The 16,510-nt window shown below is 43.1% G+C and overlaps 1 protein-coding gene across 1 annotated transcript in view; it reads left to right on the top strand.

Annotated features, from left to right (window-relative positions):
- The first annotated feature begins 4,395 nt into the window (after positions 1-4,395).
- The window catches only part of CYFIP1 (cytoplasmic FMR1 interacting protein 1), a 1,181,635-nt gene continuing 1,169,520 nt past the window's right edge, over positions 4,396-16,510 (top strand). The window contains 1 exon segment of the mRNA XM_069636612.1: positions 4,396-4,528. The gene's annotated coding sequence lies outside the window, so the exon portion shown is untranslated.

Below are 16,510 nucleotides of genomic sequence, written 5' to 3'. Positions count from 1 at the left end.
AATACATACACAGGTTATTGTCTTTGCGCCTCTTGTGTTCCTCTGTAGTAAGAGGCTATCGGGTGGCCCCAATCTGCATGGGCTCTTATTTGGTCTGTCTGGGTGAGGAGGGTGGTGGGAATCGGTAATTCGGGATGGAAGAGAGGGCGGCGGACCTTCCTTCGCTCAGAGCGTCTTTCAGACAGACGGAAGTCTATTTGGAGCACCGCGGTTAGAAGGTCTGCAAGCGTTGTGGGTCATGGCACTCCTCCTTCAATTCCTCGCGCAGTCCTCTGCGAAATATCGTACACTGGGCATTCTCTGGCCACCCGGTCTCCATGGCGACGGGCTTGAATAAGGAGATGTATGTGTGACAGGTTAAGTGTCTGGCTTCCCTTCTCTCCCCCCTCTGTCGAGCTCTCCTCACCTGAACTGCCGGAATTGCTGTCAGGGTCCTGCAGATGCCTTCGAGTCAGGTAATCTCTCTCCTTTTTCCGATGAGCTTGCTTGTCACGGAGGGAGGCCACTGTGACCCCTGAGGCAAACAGCTGTCCGAGGGCCCCCCTTCCGGAATCAAGCCAGAATGAGGGAAAAAAAAACAAACAGGGAAAAACCCTTGTGTCTCCTATGGTCCGCAGCAAGGAAGGTGTGTCCCAATTGAGAAATGGGATTCCAGGTGAGCCGGAGGAAGATCTTGCACAGGATCCGTCTGGTAGCTCTGTAACCAATACTGCCGGGAAGCAGGAGAGTTCTGCAGCGTAGGAGTGGAGAGCTGAAGGGCCGGACACCCCGGAAAACACCCACCAGCCAAGGCAACCAGAGGGGGGGAAGGTCAGCCGTAAGATAAGCAGCAGAAAGAGGTTCCCGCAAAGAAACTGGGAGAGAAGAGGGAAACGAAGAAAAAAGGGGTGGCACCTATCCGCGAGGACAGGGCCGCAACAGCAGAGACCAGGAACCGCCGAAAGGCAGCGAGCATAGAAAACAGGAGGAGAGAGCAAGGTAAGTGAACAGGGAATTCCGCTAAGAGCGAGAGTAAACAAGGACAACGAGAGACAGGAGCAAAGGACCCCGGAAGAACGAGAGCTTCCGTGGTAGTTGCAACGCAGGGACCGCTGGGTAGGGAGGAAAGATATACTCCCAGCGGCCCCGCGTTACCAGGGAGGATCACGCCATAGACACAAAGGAGGGACTAGAACCTCCTACCTCTATGTCCCAAACTCCAACGCGGAAGAATCCGCCAGTCGGGACGCCTGCGGATGACAGTATGTCAGAAGGTCTGATGTACCCCGTCGGATGTCCAACAGATCTTCGCTGGCGATTTGTACTGACTCCTGTCTTTCAAATGCCTCATTGAACTGAGCCGTGAAACCGCTGTAATCTTGGAGAGGATGGCACTAGTCACCAGCGATGTAGCCCAAGCCAAGGCGTTCCCTGTTAGGTTTGAGATGAGGAACCCTATGCGGGCTTGGTCGGAGGCATAGGTCTGGGGCCGGAACGTGAAGTGTATTATACATGCCTCCATGAACTCTTTGAACCTGCGGGGTGAACCGTCGTACTTTCAAGAGGCTAACGACATGGGGGGTAGGTCAGTCCTAGGTTGCTCTCTGTTTGTGACCATCTGTCGTAGGGTGGCATTTTCTACTTTGAGGGGTTGTAACTCCTGCGATAAGCCCTTTACGGCGCTGAGCAATTCTTGGAGTTTCTCGGCGGTAGCTATGGTGGGAGCGTGTTGGCGTTGCAAACTGTCAAGCTTGGGTGCCTCTTCTGAATAGTCACTCAGTACCAAACCCCCCTCCTCCTCACCTGTGTCTTCCGAAGCACATTCCTGTTGTTTGTTCTTCTTTCTCCAGTCTTTGGGATTCTTCTTATTGAAGAGGTACGGCCTTCCACAGGTGGCAGCCACTCTGCCGCCTTATCAGACAGGACGGGCGAAGGACCCCCTCCTGAGAGCACCAGCGAGAGGGAAAAAGGCCAGGGCTAAAAAAAAAAAAAAACTCTCTTGTAGATCTGCTAGAAGCGACGCCTTCACAGGCAAGTATTGCTAAGCAGGAGTATCAGTCTTGTGGACCGAGAATGAATGAAGTGTGTCCTTGCGGAAAGCAGAATGTCTGGTATGCAAGCATCCAGCTGGGAACAGAGGAACAAAACACCAAAGGCTCGTGTACAGCACAGGCAGCGGCTGTGTGGTAAGCGGAGCAGCAGACAGAAGGGGAGTTTCCAGGAGCAGGAACTTGCAGCGCCGGAGCAGACAGAGAACCGCGAGAGCGGCCATAAAGGGAAACAGCAACAGCAGAGAAAGACTAAAAAGGGGGAACGAGGTTCCAAATAGGACAAAGAGAAAAAAGGGCAGGAAAGGAGTGAAAAGGGGAAAACCAGGAAACCACGGGAGAAACCGGAAAAAGCAAAGAGGGAAGAGAGAGAGACCAGAGGGGGACAAGAGGTCGAGCACGGGGCGAGACCCAAAAGGGAAACCGAACCAAAACACAGCAGAAAAATAGGAAACCAAAAGATTAGAACTAGCGTGGAAACCCAGAGGCGAAAAAGCTAAGGGGTTGCAATGCGCCGAGTGGCAAAAGGGGGCGTGGCTAAATACAGAAAAAAAAGGGAGAAGACAGGAAAGACTAGAACGAGCAACCAGGAAGCAGATTGTACAGCAAGGCACATTCTAATGGTGGCGCAAACGCCAAGTGTTCCACAGCCACCAAATGGGCATGCGAGGGTAGCGCATGACACTGTCCTTTAGCATCATCACACCATTAGGATGCATGGCACGGATTTCAGCCCCCTGTAGGCACCATGCAGCATCTGATACTTGGTCTGCCTTTATTTACAGCACTACCCAGGAAGGACTTTCGCCTTCAGTTGCCCAATTGGTTCAACTCTATGGTTTTGTGACTCCATTTGAAACATTAACTTGCGTCTCCGCAAAACAAATCAGGTACCTTTTTGCAGCTGTTTTTTGAATGATAAGTCCAGTAGATTCAAACCCAACTAGACTATTTTTTATCAGGCCAAATGATAGCCTTTCGCTCCCTCCATAGTTACCACTACAGACCCTCAATGAAAATTGGTAACACTGCCCTAGAAGGACCTTCGCCTTCAAGTGCCCAACTGGTTCCACTCCATGTGTTTACGACACCATCAGAATTACTAAATGCGTGTCACCGCAGAACAAATCAGGTAGCTTTTGCCCTGGTTTCTTGGATGACCATTCCAACAGACTCGAACGCTACTAGGCTATATTTTCTATATCAGGCCTAATGTGAGCCCTTTCTTTTCTCTATATGAACCACTAGAGAACCTAAATGCAAATTTTGCCTGTACGTGAGACAGCCGTCCGTCCACCAATCCTATCTCAAGACACCATCCAACTTCTATAGGTAGGTGCGAACCTACAGCCCCCTCGTCAACTCTATATAAAAGGTTGGTTTGCTCATGCACCTCCTTTTAAACAACTTGTTACGCTCGGTTTTTAGATGAATAGACATCTGCTTCTACAAGTCTCTCGTTAACATCCCAGTGTCCTGAAGACATTTCGGAGCATTATATATGTTGTACCACTAGGAGAACATGATGCTAAACCGCTTCCAAACTTGAAACAACTATCTTTGTGTTGACAGTAGAAATGTATTGATAATGTTAAACAGTACATGAAATATCACCCATTGTGCTACTAACCTCACTGTGTACAGATTTGTATGTTTTACGCTCATTACGCTCAGTGATTGACGAATATCTTTGTTTTTAGTATGTTTCTTTAATAGAATACATTTTGTTTTATCAGTAATTTTCCCACTTTGTGTGATCAAATGGCTAGTTTACAATAATTCCTAGCTTTCTGTAGGTTTCTCGCACCTCCTGTGCGTCTAAGAGAGGGGTAGCCTTGACTCTCTGCCCTTTTTTGCTTTGTTACTTATTTATCCTCAGAGTCAGCCTCCCACTCAATAAAATAAAGAGGGTCTTAGGCCTTTATTTTTTTCTGCAGCGAGAATAAGTCGTCGGCAGTAAACGCCCAAACTACTGCCTGTTTTCAGTTTTGTCAAGCTCAAGTAGTTTTGTGAAGAGTTTAACAACGCCCAACACCTGTTGCCTGTACAGTGTTAACTTGATTCACGAAGGGACACGTAGACTGTAATATTAAACTTAATTTAACACAGGACAGTGATTTCCCCTTTCTTGTGTGTTCATGGGACTTCTATGGATTACCGTAAAGCGAAGATAACGGGTGTCTGGCGGGCACAATCATTCGCCGATATCCGTGCGATCGGGAGGCGGTTGCGTGTCCCCTGGAGACGTCCCTCGGTGACTGCGAGAGGGGCGGGCGGCGAGCCCGGCACTGGAGGAGGAGCCGACCCAGGAGGAAGTGGCAGTGCTGGGAGTAGGCTGTGCGCCGACTAAGGGTGTTTCCTGTTCCCTGTTCTTGCAGAGGGCCGGCCCAGACTCTGCAGCCCAACCCGGAATCACAGAGACTCTACTTTGGTTGGGAGGAGAGCAGGGCGGCCCTTCCCGGTGGAAGACCCCGCTGCAGAGGAACTCCGGGGGACACTGGGTGAGAGGAAATGTGCTCCCCTGCTCGTGTTGTTTTGGTGTTGCCTGAAGGGAGTAAATGCGTGGAGTGTGGGCTGGTGGTGGTTTGTCAACACTTCTGCTAGTTGGCCCCCCTTCACTCCCTCAGTGCCCAACGTTTTCCAGGTGTTACTCACCCCCTTGGCCTTCCTCGTCGGCCTTCCAGTCCTCTTCCTTGAATTACCTTTCGTTCCATAGCCTCCCTGCCCTGCTTCCGCTTCACCCACTCTGTTCTGTGCTTACTTACATACTTGATACCTTCTCCAGGCATTACGAGTGTGGCATTACACCCCTCCCATAAGTTAACTCGCTTTCGTTTGTCGCACCCTTCACTTACCAGATGGGCACATGCCCACCCCATTGGGGAGATGCTAGTTCAGCCCTGTGGGTTTTTCCCCTTGTAATTCTGGCTTTACAATTGAGGAAATCCACTGCAAGTACAATAATGCAAAAGGAAAAGCATGACTGGACTCTCATCTCCGTGGATCGGGCATGTGTGCAAATTCCCTCTGGTCTTTAAAGACTACATATGTCGGCAGCTTCAGTACTGCACTTTTATTTTGACCCGCCCTGTAAATAATGGACCCCTCTAATAGTAGGACCCTATAAAACCAGGGGACCCTATCTTGCTTCGAATCATGTCAAGCCCCAAAAGAGCTCGTATATCAACTTTTGTTTTTCATTGTCGCCGATTTGAGGCCACTCCCAGTTACCCACGGGTCAAGTCCTCTTGAGTGTAATCATGAGCTGCACCGCACATTTACTACCCCCTTACCCCTCAAATCTTGGCATCCTCTCAATGTGATATCAACAGAGGTAGTCTCCCTCGATTTTTGTTATGGGGGGGGCAGTCTCTCAAACGGGAGACACACTAAAGGGACATATACAGACATGAGAACTGGCTACCCCTCTCTCAGTGCTACCAGGTCCTCTCAATGTGCCACAAGTGGTCAGATTATTTGCATACGGGATTCCTTTCCCGGTGTGTGTTCTCGCATTTGTTTTGCAGCTTGTGCGCTTCACTAAATGTCCCACGTAGTCACAGAGTAATATTGTGCACCGGAACTTGCGATGGTCAGTGACATCATCTGCGGTTTCGTACTCGTGTGATAGTTTAACACACTACGGTCACTTGTTGCTGTGCTTTTAAAATTCAAGCTCACGTTTAGAACAATGACTTGCCTCAATATGAAACCAACTGTTGCATTGCTGTGTTGCATGGTATTTGTATAGCTCACATTTGCCATCGTACCGCTGTGGCATGTCTGGAATGTGCGTTGCTGCATTGCACTGGATATTCACAGAACCCCTTTGGCGGGGGGCGGGGTGAGGTGAGAAGGGGTCCAGTAACGTAAGACAGCCGTGTCTTGGGTGTTAGAGGTGTGGTGTGCGTGTGTGAATGAAGTTAAACTCCGATACGTTACGTGCGTGATGATTATCGGTTATTGATGTCAGTGTGCACAAGCTAAAGGATTAGTGGTGTTTGGTGGGTGTGAATCCTATACAGAATAAAAAGATGCAGTTTTGTTCTGGCAGACATCGAGAGGAACAGATAAGCTGTACCACAGACTGAACTGGGGCTACATCATTGAAAGTACACAGGGAGAACGTTTTATATGTATTTATTTCAAGATATTACTTATACAAAATGGGGAATATCTTCGAAACACTTACTTTTCCCACAGCTACTCTGTCTTTAAAACCCAACGTAGCTTTGAACCAACCTATAATGTCAATATTTGCACCTCCGTAGGCTCTAGGATTAATGTCAACCTCATGCAACCCTTCTGGGCATATCTTCTTCCTCACAACTTCTGGTAACAGTGTATACTTGGCTCCTGAGTCTGCCATCATTCTAATCGGTTTTCCATTCAACATGACGATGGTCTTTGGACTGTCCACTTCTTCTTCTTCATCCACACAACTGATTGTCGATACACACTCCTCCCCTTCATCACTACCTTCATTTCCAATTTGTACTATTTCCTCTGATTCTGCAGCACTTAGCCAGGTGTCCTCTCTGATTACAATTCCTGCATATTATCCGTAAAGCAGGACAGTCGGGTCTGCTGGCCCAATGTGATGGACTATCGCATCTGAAACATGTTCTGAAAATACTTCTTTCGGATCATTACTACCGTCAGGCTTTCAATAAAAAGATGTCTCCACTTTCTATTTCTTCTCCAACACACCCACATCTACATTGCCTAAGGTGGGACGGCCATTTTTGTCTTATGACAGATTTCTCTAGAGGGAAGTAAATTAAGTCTTAGTCACATAAAGATTCCTCTATAATATCTATGCAGAAAAGTTTTCAAATACTGAGGTAACTCATTCTATTTTTTTTTATTGTGGCTTAATTCTTTTTTATTGTTAATGTGTTACAGTTTAAAACTTTGCACATTTCAAAAATTCAATGTAAAATGCAATGAAATTCTATCATACTTAATATAATACATAATTTCATTTATATCCATACAATACAATCGGGGTCATATAACAAAACTCATTCAGCAGCAGTTCTATATAAATTAATAATCATAATTTTTTTTAAACATTTTTTTTTCATGCTAGTCAAATTACGAAAGTTCATTAATACAGTTACCAAGCCAGGTTTTGGGACGCAACTAACCAAACTCTATATAGTGCAAGCTATTACTGTTTGTATTCATACATAGCCTCCAGAATGATATATCTTTATTGGACTCTAAGGTACTCACAAATTCATCCAAGTAGTGAATATAAGTTGGGCCTAATTTGCAGCACTCCATTAATACATGTTTGGCGGACTGCAGTGTATTTGCGTGCTTGCATATACAACAACTTCTTTCCGCCAGAGATTGCTTCAATGCAGGCCCCAGTACAGACAATAAAGCAAACGATTAATGCGAAGCAAAATAATAATTCTAAGTAAATTCTTAGAGGGACATAGCACCAGATAAGTTTGAGGTTTCCTATATGTGTTTATCATTTCTGATACATGATCACATGATTTTAACTTTGCCTAATGGGAGAAGTTGCGACACCAATCCCATTGGTCTAACTTTTTTCCAAAGGCTGCCTTCAGATCATAATAGCCCTCTTCCCAATCTGGTCGCCAGTTAGTAGTATTACATCATTTTGTGGCTACACTCTAATACCTTGCCGTCCCCTTAGAATGCATCTACAGTCCCAATGAACCTAACAGTTGACATTTAGGGTGGGACTTGTGGGGCTACTGTCTGGTTGAGCTGACTACCTGTACCTTAACCAAGAGATAAGCTAATCTGTGTATCTGCACTATAGTGTTGTGCAGGGTCAAGCAGTTAGCCTGTAACCTCAGTCCAAGGCCACAAAAAAGTATGTTTCTCTGTATCGTTTGGACAGCTGCGCTCCTAACTCCCTTTAAATATTCTGTCAATATTGTATCAACACAGATAATCAGATTGGCATATAGAATCATGACATTTTGTTAAAATTTTATTTTCATAAACAGCCAACACATGTTTCGACCCTTTGAAGGTCTTCCGCAAGGCTGGATAACAAAATAAGCTCCATTCACCACAACACCATGTGTGTTGCAAATGCACATGAACGACATCCACATGTTTTCAAATCATAAACATATATAACAAAACATAAAATAGAATTCGAATTCATAGATCATTAATCAAATATGTCCAAGGATAAGTCCCAAAAACATGTCCGTCATCAATTTAGGTTGCCAGATTCATTGATAGTTCATCTGTTGGATACTTCCACTTGTTTATTTGTTATCGGGGGACCAGACTCAATTGTGGAAGAGTCTAAACATATATCTATCTATAGGAGAATGGTTACCCCCCCCTTAGTTAAAACCGAACAAATATGCTCACACCGTCCAAAATGCGCCGCTGTGTACTGCTTCTAGTGCAGACAACTAAAGAGAGAGTGAAGACCAGAAAATCTCATGTCACGCATTTATTCTAGAAAATCCTTATACAGTGTACAGAGAAGGCCGTAAAATCGGCTAAAACATACTTCATCAAAATTTGCATTGACAATGTTTCAAAAACAAATAATTACACATCACTACTTACAAAAAACGTACACATAAATTTGTGACTGGGGGTTAGTATACTGTGATTTTACATAGTACTTCTTGACACACTAGCACAGCGCTTAGATAGGCAAAACCCTACTAAATGCGAATCTGTAGTATATTGTTTTGTATCAGATTTCTCTTGCTGCACACTGAATTTATAGTTTGTGAATGCTGTGCTTTTATTCAGTGTATTTTTTTGTTTTGTTTTAGGAGCACAAAACCGAAAACCGTGATATAAGGCTTTCTTTCTTAAATCGACACGTATTTCGGCTCTTTGCCTGTGTTGCACTGTACCCACGTGTTCACGATGTAGGTTTATGGAGCCATCTTCAGGACGTATAACTAATTAGTACATGATCAGTCAGATGACAACCCCACTGTTCACATGACCTTTCGTTAAGGCAGGCAACATAGGGATTTATTTGAGCTGTTGTTTCCAGTCAGCATACTTGGTTTTGCCTAATTTTTCTTGATTTCCTGGGAGGGTCGGTATGCCCTGTTGCAACGTTTTTATTTGTACAGCCCAGTTACTACGTTTTTTTTGTAAGTAGTGATGTGTAATAAATATTTATTTTTTGAACATTGTCAGTGCTATTTTTGATGTTGTTTGTTTTTGACGATTTTACGGCCTTCTCTGTACACTCTAGGATTTTATAGAATAAATGACTGACGTCAGATTTTCTGGTCTTCACTCTTTAGCTGTCTGCACTAGAAGCAGCAAACAGCAGCACATTTTAGACAGTGTGAGTATATTTGTTTGCTCTTAAACTAAGGGAGGCGTTACCATTCTTCTATAGATAGATATTGATTGATTACATTCATTCATGATAAAAGCACAGTGGAATTCAAAACCCCAAATGAGCAAAAAATATACAAAGGAGTAGAAACAATTCACAAGGAAGGGGAAAAGTGGGTAAGGAAAGGGGGGCGGTGAGCGAGAGAAGGAAAACCAAACAATTTAAATCGTAACATGTTTGAATTCAAGCATCCATAAACTCAAACTCTTACTGGGTATGATGATGACACTCACCAGGGCTCGAAATTAAGAATGGATAAGCAGGAGCTAAAAGCAGCTCCTGGGTAACCAGCATTAACCAGTGACCAGGAGCTACCACTAGAGAATGAGGAGCTAGTACATAGTGTTCCGCAAATGTAACGTCCACATAAGATACAAACATTTCATTTTGTCCATTATTTATGACCCCTTCTGCTTTAAATGGTGTATATATGTGTCCTAATGTTTATTTTTACATTGTCCCAAATGCACACAGTTAAATTCAGATAGGTGTGTTTGTTCGGCATCCGTTGTTCTGGGGAGCCAAAAGTAGCACCTGATAGCCGTCAAGCTAACCAGGAAATTCTAGACTGCAAGCAGGAGCTAAATAGGCCCCTACTCCCCTCAATTTCGAACCCTGCTCATGCCCAATACCGTCCCAATTAGGTAAACCCTCCACCTTGGGTGTAATCAATTGTAAATCTAATAACCATCTTATAGTCTGACCCCAAAGTTCCTTATCTTCCAATTATGGTGCATATTGTTGCTTTCCCCTCAAATCTATTTTAGTGTGTCTTCATTGACAACAAAGTCCATTTAAGTGAGTACTGCCATAAAAAATTGATACACCTCTGTCACCAAACCGAACACGTGTACCAACACCCAACACTTCACACCAATGTAACCATCACTAAAGTCTCAGGACCATATAATCACGTTTTCTCTATCCACCCAATATTGGCTTCAGTTAAATCACTCCCTGTATCCTATAGATAAAAGTTGGGTACCATTAGATGCAGCTCAAAAATCCACACTGACTTGCTTAGACCCTGGTGGATGGACCCCGTCATCCACTTGACTAACACACCTGGATATTTGTCTTTCTCAAATCATCCAGTTTTCATATGCACAGCTTTGCTCATTGGATCTGAGGGTAAAATACCCTGATTTCCCGCAATATTCGTTTCCAATTTATATTAAAAAACACAATGTTATCTACTAATCTCAATGATGCCATGTCTATTAAAAGTGGCATATGGTTCCATATACTCATTTAATATACAAGACTTAATTCATACAACCCTGTTTGGTTTCGGTGCATTCTACGAGGCGTGCATACATTTGCCGTCATCCTGAATTGCTTATTTATTCAAAGCGTGATGTTACACTCAACTTTGCATGTGTAAACGCGGTGCAGTGACATTTTACTGTAATGCTCGCTATACTGTATTGCACTAATTCGGTCTATTATTCCTCCCAACATTAACGTATCACTTCTCAGTTAATAAAACCAAAAAACCTTGTTTCGCTCTACAATGGTTTTCATGTCAATTGTATGTTTGTGCATCTCGTTCGGATGTCAAAATACTTACAATATATGACACCCCCATCATATTTGGGACATTGAATCTATTGGTTTGTGCGTTCCTGTCTATTACTAATCCACATGGTACATGTGGAAAGACATTGTATACCAACAATAACTATCAATTTAATGTGCTGTTATTCTTGGCATATTGAATTCTGCCCAATGCCTGCTTGCCACATCACATTTAACCCACAATCGTCTCTTTCTCATGTATACACCTTTTCTCTCCCATTCAGCCTCACCTTGCTCACAAATGACACTGCCAACTGTTTTGTTTCAATATTTACTTAAAATAGAACCTTATTAAATCAAAAAGCATCATCCAGCTCATTTTATTAGCCAATCTCCTGCTCCCAACTATTGGCCTGTTCAAGAGAAATGCCCGTCACCCCATGAAGAGGGAACCACCAATAGACCTTGTCCAATGGATCGTAACATACGGTTGGGGCAGTAAGTAGTAATCTTGGATGATGGGTAAACTGGGGCCAAATCATGGACACTGCTAAAGACCATGCATAGGATCTTGAACACAATCCTTTTTTGTACCGGGAACCAATGAAGGTTCCTTTGAAAGGGAGGGATGGGGGGGTTTCTAGGTAGATTGGGCTGCTGAATTTTGGTCTACTTGCAGTCTCTGAAGTTGGTATTTAGGAATGCCAGCCAGGGTTCCATGTCATTTCATCGCAGGATGTTTTTTCACAGGATTTTTTACCGTGGATTTTTTTCCAAAAAAACTCATTGATTTTTTTATTTTTGGGGGGTTACCCCCCAAACCCAGATTCCCTTTAATTTTTTTATATCCCCGTACACCCACACCCAATTTATATAATTTTTTTAACCCCCCCAAAAAATGTGATTTATTATTTTTTTTTTCTCGAAAATAAATCTGCTGTAAAAAAAAAAAAAACCCGCAAAAAAACATCCGGCGATGAAATTACATCGTACCCCAGCCAGGAGGACATTACAGTAGTCTGTCCAGGAACTGAATAATGTTCCCACTACTATCTGACGGTCTATCTCCGAAAAAAGAGGCAACAGTGGTTTCAAAAGTTTAAGCTGAAAGTAAACTGACTTCACTGTCTGATTAACCTGTAAATTGCAACTCGGATTAGACTGCCAAATGCAGCCTAGGTTTTTGACTTAGTGAGTATATTTGGTTGGGGCACCAAATAGGGTGGGGCAGGGAATGGGTTTTAACACATTTGCCACTTTACTTTTTGAACCAAAAACGATTATCTCTGTTTTTTCCGGTTTTATTTGGAGTTTGTTCTCCAACATCCACTTTTGGATTTTGGCAACACAAGACATGATTCGGTCCAGCGCCTCCAGAGGATGTTTTAACCCGACATAGATCTGTTATCACCAGCATAGGAGTGATAACCGAGATGAAATTGAGAAAAAATGTCAAGGAGCGGGCAAATGTACAGATTAAATGGCAGCAGCAACAAAGAAGAGCCCTGGGGAACTCCACAGGTGACAGGTAGAGGATCAGATAGATATGAACTGACTTCAACCTGTTGAACACGGTCGGTCAAAAAGGAAGTAAACCAGCTCGGTGCCTCATCGGATACTCTGGCCACTGATAACAGTCTGGGCCTTAAGATATTAAAATGTACAGTGTCGAAAGCTGCCGATGGATCCAGCATGACAAGCATGCTGACATCACTATCATCGGCAACCTCAAGTAGATCCTCCCAGACGGCAGTTAATGCTGTCTCGGTGCCATGACCTGGCCTGAATCCTGACTGATAAGAGTCAAGGATATTATTCTCCTCAAGAAACCTCTGGAGTTGTACCGTCACAACTGTTTCCAGAATTTTGGCCGGCCCAAAAGACCAGCAATGGGGCGATAGTTGGATAGGATTGTGTAGTCCAGGGTTGGCTTTTTAGCAAAGGGGGTGAGGTACGACTTCTTCAATTCTGGCGGTACACAGCCTTGTGTTAGTAAAGCATTAATCAAAACTTGAACGTTTTCACTAAGAGCCATTGAATGTTGCTTCGCGAGATAGGCAGGAATCGGATCGTATGAATAGTTAGTGGGTTTCAGATAACTTATTAGATTAGTTACATTTTCCTAACTGACCAGCGAAAAAGCACATTTAGATAGTGACTTCTGATTTCCATGGGATGCCACCTTGGGAGTGAAAGTGTGGACTTACACATTGAGCGTTGATATTCATCCCGATGGACTCTGTTTTCTCTGTAAATAAAATATTGAATTAACCACTTTTTGAGACTGGTATTAATACAGGAAGGATCGATAAAGTATTTAATGACGCTGAACAGAACTTTAGGTCTGTTATCAGCCACATTTATCTGTCTTTGAAGACATACAGACTTGGCCTTAAGAATTGTGGCCTTGTATGTCTTCAAGGCCGATTATCCCCTCAATGTGGTTGTTCAAATTCGTAGTCTGAAACCTTTTGGATAAGGTCTGTTGAGGATCTTCAGTTCATCATTGTAACACTGATGTTTCCTCAAATGAGATTGTTTGTTTAACAATCTTACACGGAGCAATAGCATTACAGTTGTTTTGTCATGAAATTGGTATAGAGAGATGAACAGGTTGTATTGGTCTGAGGAGCTGCAATACCAGCCAACAACTGATTACTGGATATGCGGTCTAGATCTTTCTTTCTACGACAAGATTCTAAAGTAGCCCTTTTACTCCTTTCTGGTGATATTTTACTGACTATCATGGTGAGACATACCAAAAAAGGGTTGGACCGACTAACCAGTTTATTTTCGTGTTTCAGACCTCTGTAAAGAATGGTATCCAGACAGTGGCCTCCTGTATGCGTTGGCAGGTTGGATAGTAGCTTAAGAGCATGTGATTGTTGAATATCGTTTAGATATTTACAATCTATTCCTTTGGGTTTGTTGCACCAGATGTTGAGATCACCCAAAATGACAATCTTTTTTGACCAAGTGCCCCAGAGCCCAAATAGGTGTCTAAGCCATCCAAAAATGACACAGCAGATCCAGGCGGTCTGTAACACAGGATCAATTGACATGAGCCATTGGATGAAAAATGGAAGGTACAGGCCACTATTTGGGAGCTGGAGTCCCGATCAAGAGAATGAAAATGATGCAGTTCCAAGCTAGTTTTAGCCAATATGGCTACACCATCTCCTTCCTGGGTCACCCAGTTGATCCACTTAATCTGAAAGAATGGCGTGACCAATATATGAAATATAGTAGTGCAGGTTGAGGTGAACCAGGATTCTCTTATAAAAAGAACATCCACCTAGTTTGATCATATAAAATCTTTAATGGGAACTGCATTTTTAATTGCAGGCCTCATTTTAATAAGTGCCAGAGACAGAGAGGAAGCTGTGGTGGCTTCGTCTCTCAAGCTGGCCTCATTATAACCAATATGAGAGACACACATTTTATTTAATGAGCACAGGGAGAAATAACCCTGTGTTGTATTCCTAAACAAAAGAAGCGTTTCACTTGAGTATGCCATCGCCATGTTTGCACACCCAGTGCACGTAATACTTCTAAAGAGTGAGCTGCAGTAATGGGGAAATATACACTCACCGCACTATACCTGGATGCAGCATGAAAGAGAGTGGCCGTACGAACGTACGCCATGGATTGGCGCAGACCGGCTTCTCCCTCTTGCGCTTGATATACAAATGAGTAGTGCCAAGAACTACTGGACAACTGGGAGTTGTAGTTTTACTCGCCTGTAATTCTTTTAATGGAAAGAGAAACGGCAGAGCTCGTCTCGCACTAAGGTACACAGTGGTAGATTTAACAGTCTAATAGGGACTTGCACACTTCACATGGACAAGTATTATTAAAACAACCCTAAAATGCTAAAAACAAGTATAGTAAAAAACAACAATGTCAAAAGTGCAGTCCAGCATTCTATTGTATTCAATATCTGCTAAATAAACACACTGCATTACGGTAAAATGGTAGAGGACCGTGTTTACACATACAAATGTGACGTAACCTGTGCAACGTCACGCTTTGCATAAATAAGCAATCCAAGATGGCGTCCAATATTTCCACAGCTCGTGGAATGCCACGAAACTTGGTTCTATGAATTTAGTTGCATAGATTATGTAAGTACATCGAACCATGTGCCACTTGAGAATAGTCGATATTTGAGTTTGAACATCATTGTGTTTTCTTACTAAAAAGTGGAAACGAATATTGTGGGAATTCAGGGTATTTTACCCTCTGATCCAATCAACAAAGCTGCGCATGTGAAAACTGAATATCCAGGTATGTTAGCCAAGAGGATGGCAGGGTCGACTTGGGCCTAAGCAAGTCAGTATGGATTTTTGAGCTGTATGTAATGTTGCCCAACTTAACTCTATTGGATACAGGGAGTGATTTAACTGAAGCCAGTATTGAGTAGGCGATTTGCATATTGTATAGAGAAAACGTGATCGGTGAATATAATCCCGAGACTTATGTGATGGTCACGTTGGTGTGAAGTGTTGGATGTTAGTACATGTGTTCGGTTTGGTGAGAGAGCGGTGTATCACTTCTTAATGCTAGTATTCACTTAAATGCACTTTGGTGTCATTAAGGGCACACACCATAGTAGATTTCAGGGGAACCAACAATATGCACCACAATTGGACATAAGGAACTTTGGGGTCAGACAATAATGGTTATTAGAATTATAATTGATGACACCCAAGGTGGAGGGTTTACCTAATTTGGATGGTGTTGGGCATGAGTGGAATCATCGTCCCCAGAGTTTATGGATGCTTGAATTCAAACATGTTATGATTTGAATTGTTTGTTTTTCTTTCTCTCTCTTGCCCCCCTTCCCTACCCTGTTTTCCCATTCCTTGTGAATTGTTTCTACTCCTTTTCTATATTTTTTTGCTCGTTTCGGGTTTTGAATTCCAATATGCTTTCATTATCAATTAATTTAATCAATGAATCTGGCAACCTAAATTGATGATGGACATGGTTTTTGGGACTTATCCTTGGACATATTTGAATGATCTGTGAATTCGATTTGTATTTTGTTGTATATGTTTATGATTTTAAAACGTGCGGATGTCGTTCATGTGCATTTACAACACGCATGATGTTGGATGTTGTAGTGAATGGAACTTATTTTGTTATCTAGCCCTGAGGAAGAGCTTCAAAGGGTCGAAAAACGCATGTGGGCTGTTTATGAACATTAAATTTCAACAATCAAAATGTCATTTTATATGTCAATCTGATGATCGGTGTTAATAAAATAATATTGACAGAATATTTAAAGGGAGTTGGGAGTGCAGGTGTCAAGCTATAGGATGGGATTAGCTTTAAACTAGAGAAGTCCACATTTCTCCATAACAGTGGATTCCAAGGAGATTAGACCCAGTTCAAGTCTCAGTATCTCCATTGGTATGCACATTGGAAGGCCCAACATTTGTTTCCAGGAGCGACCGTGAATTCTTTGTAGCCATGACAAATCGGGAATAGTAAGAAATTCCAGCTCGTATAAAACGGCTGGGCTGAAACACTGCTTATATAACCACAGATTGATTGATGAATTGTTTATTTGTATAGCGCCTAT

Source organism: Ambystoma mexicanum, chromosome 7p (assembly GCF_040938575.1).
Source record: "Ambystoma mexicanum isolate Mex_15411 chromosome 7p, UKY_AmexF1_1, whole genome shotgun sequence".
NCBI lineage: Eukaryota > Metazoa > Chordata > Amphibia > Caudata > Ambystomatidae > Ambystoma > Ambystoma mexicanum.
Note: the sequence above shows the minus strand (reverse complement) of the source record. Positions and strands in the feature narration are given on the sequence as shown.